The sequence below is a fragment of the Alligator sinensis genome, unplaced genomic scaffold (genome assembly GCF_000455745.1).
Source record: "Alligator sinensis unplaced genomic scaffold, ASM45574v1 scaffold872_2, whole genome shotgun sequence".
NCBI classification, from domain to species: Eukaryota; Metazoa; Chordata; order Crocodylia; family Alligatoridae; genus Alligator; species Alligator sinensis.
In genome coordinates, this window is record NW_005842132.1 from 932,693 (window position 1) to 935,909 (window position 3,217).

Sequence of the window (3,217 nt, forward strand, 5' to 3'; positions counted from 1 at the left end):
TTGCATTTTGCAGACGGGGAAACTGAGGCCCGAGGGGGTGACGTGAACTGATTGAAGTCACCCAGTGAACCAGTAGCCCAGCCAGGCAATGAACCCAATTTTTCTACATCCTAATCCACTGCTCAGTCCATTAGATCACCCGGCCTTTAACAAGCCTGCTTTAATAGCAGTCTAGCCTAAATCAGTAGGAAGGAGACAACTCAAATGGGAACAGCCAGGTTTAGAGTGATTTATGAGTGTCCTTACAAGGGACTGCACTAATTTACAGTGTTTTAAACCCCCACCTTTACTTAGAGTAGTGTCACTTTATGTTTAGACAATGCTTCTTGCTTTGCAACGATTAAACCAAACGAAAAGCCCCAGTTTGTTGTAAACCAGTGCAGAGCCAGCCCTCGTGCGGCCCAGCCCTGGCTGAGTTCGGATTTGTTTTAAGGGGAGGATTTTCTGGGTCGGGGCGTCTTCTGGGCCTGATGAGACACCTCTGCGGAGGGCATGTGTGGGAGGCGGGTGGAGAAAGGCAAGAGAGAAAACTTCTGGCTTCCAGCTCCCTTCCCCCCTTCCTTTCAAACAGACGGAAGCTGCTTTCACTCTCACTGTTTACATACAAACATCCAGCCTTTCCTGTCCACAGACATGTTCCTGGCTCTTACCTATGGGCCCCGGGGTGAAATACTTTTGCAGTTAGCTCTGAATAGGCTTTTCAATACCTGCAACCTCCCTGTTGGCTCCTCCCCATCTGGAGCCAGGTGAATGATCCCAAGCTTGAAGAATGGGGCATGCGAGCCAGAGGGAGATCACAGCGTCCCGGCAGCAGGAAGGATGTGGGGCAACTGGCTAAGGAAAATGTGACACATAATGAAGGTGCATTCAGAGGCAATGTACTGCAGCAGGTAAAAAAGCTGAGATGTGTCTGATTTAACCCAGGCGAGGCGGGGATTAGATAGAGGAAGCCAGCTTGAGAAGGAGCCAGATTCTGTTCTCGCATACAGCATAAATCCAAAGTGACTAACTCCCCTGATGGGGTATTTTCCATTAATTCCCATGATGACAATGAAGAGTAACATCACTGACGTGAACTGGATGATTCCAAGTTCATACGGGTGTAATTAAGAGCAGATTCAGACACAGGCATAATCATCACTGATTGATGGGCTTGATCCATGATTGATCACATCGTTATAGATCCATGATTGATCACATCATTATTGATATTGTGAAAACCTCAGAGCCCCACTCATGAACCAGGATCTCACTGTGCTCAGTGCTGTACAAACATACAGTGAGAAGAGGATCCCTGCCCCAAAGAGCATCTTTGCCCCAGAGCACCTACTCTGGACTCCTTTAAGACATTTGGATATTTATCTTGCTGGGATCCTTTGACCCTAGCTGACTTTCTTTGACCCCTGCTGGACTCGACGATCTCCTGAGGTCCCTTCCAGCCCTAATGTCTATGAAATCCATCTAAGAACAAGGCGAGATAATGCACATCTAGACTCTCTTGCTATAATCAGTCCCTCTTTATGTCCCTGTTCATTGAGAAGCTGACCTGATGTGCATACGCTTATACTGCAGCGTACCGCAAAGGAATTGGGAATTTGTTCCTTTGTGTTTAGGGGACCGCAGCTTTGCCGTATCACGTGTTGTTTCTGATATACAGTTCTCTCCAGCGTATGACAAAGCCAGGTGGAGACTGGCATGTTGTCAGTGTGACCCCTGCATTGGTGAGCAAAGCCGGTTTCCCCAGCCATCAGCCAGGAAGTTATCATCAATAACCCAATGCCTTCCAACACGGAGAACGAACTGAGGTGCCTAAGGATGGGTGAGAGCTCGGAGCTAGAGGGGAAAAAAAAGGCTCACCATCCTGCATCAGGGCTTCCCGTCGTGTGGCCGGAGGACACTGGACCCGATTCTAGTCTTGCTTCTGGTGACTTGTGATGTAAACTCAGCACAGGTGGAATCAGAATCAGGCCTGGTCTCTTTAAGGTTTTTACTTTATCACTACAGTAATAATGAATAATGATAACACTTTGCTTTTGTATAGCTCTTCTATACCTGGGATCTCCAGATTTCTTAAGGACCGTAGATGAATAAGGCCTTGCGTTTTTAGTCCCCTTGCTTTACAGATGGGAAAATGGGGTACCATGAGGGCTGATACATACAATCTGCATTAGAGCTGGTCGGAAAATGAAGGTTTGTTTTTTTTCCCAGTGGAAATTGGTAAATTTGGGGCAACATATTTTGGCAAAACATGCAATATTTTGCTCCTGCAGTTGCAGCAAAGTGCCTCCAAGGGGGCTGTGGTTGGGTCCTTCCTGCTCCCCCCACCCACTGGCTAAGCTACTCAGGTAGGCTACAGCTCCTCTTGCAGGCAACAGGTCCTAAAGAAAGGAGGCAGCACAGCATCATGGGAGACAAATTCCCAAGTCATGAGAACAGCTTAAAAATCACGAGATTTTATAAAAAACGGTAGAGCTGCAATTTGCTGTTTGCCTCTGGGAGCTTTAGGGATCCTGTTCTTAAACTTGGTTTCTACAACTCCACAGGGCACCAGTGTATTTTTTTTGAGATAAAAGCAAGGACAAGACTCCAGGGAGTTGGAGGTTTAAGAAAATCCCTGGCTACCATGAGGCTTGTGACAGAATCGCCGCCGCTGACTACACTGATAAGCCTGAAGTTATGACCTGAAGATGCCTTAAAGGTTCAAAAACCAGAAGGTGAATAAAAAGAATCCCAACTGCGTTAATAAATGATCAACATTAGCATCCCACCATCTTTCCTAAGCCAATGTCACGGTTTTGGGAGTAGGGGGGCTGATAGGTTGTGTTTGAACGCTAGGGTTGGCTCCGTTTCCACCTTTCTCTCGATGATTCAAAAGCAGCGCAGAACAAGACTCACAAGGTTTTTTCTCACTGATCTTGAACTTAAGGGACTCTAGGTTTCAAGGCCACTGGGTAAAGAGGGAAAATCACTCCCACTGCCCATGGATATAATTACTCACAAAGAAAATAGAGGAATGGTGACTCAGGTCTCTTGATAGATTAAAAGGTAATTCCTAGGCCCTGCGTTTAGAAGAAACCTGGCAAGAGAGTAAAGGTCAGGAGAGAAATGCTGGTATTTATTTATACAGAGGTGGTTTGTGAACAACATGTATTTTGGAGACTTTCGAAACAACATAACTCACCCAGAAAGAGCTGTTAAACCTGTTTGGTAGATACAT

The 3,217-nt window shown here is 46.3% G+C and overlaps 1 long non-coding RNA gene across 1 annotated transcript; it reads left to right on the forward strand.

Annotated features, from left to right (window-relative positions):
• The first annotated feature begins 744 nt into the window (after window positions 1–744).
• LOC112550507 lies at window positions 745–2,748 on the forward strand. Its single transcript, XR_003094398.1, has 3 exons — window positions 745–890; window positions 2,042–2,190; window positions 2,544–2,748. It is a non-coding gene; the product is annotated as an uncharacterized LOC112550507 (long non-coding RNA).
• The last annotated feature ends 469 nt before the right edge of the window (window positions 2,749–3,217 follow it).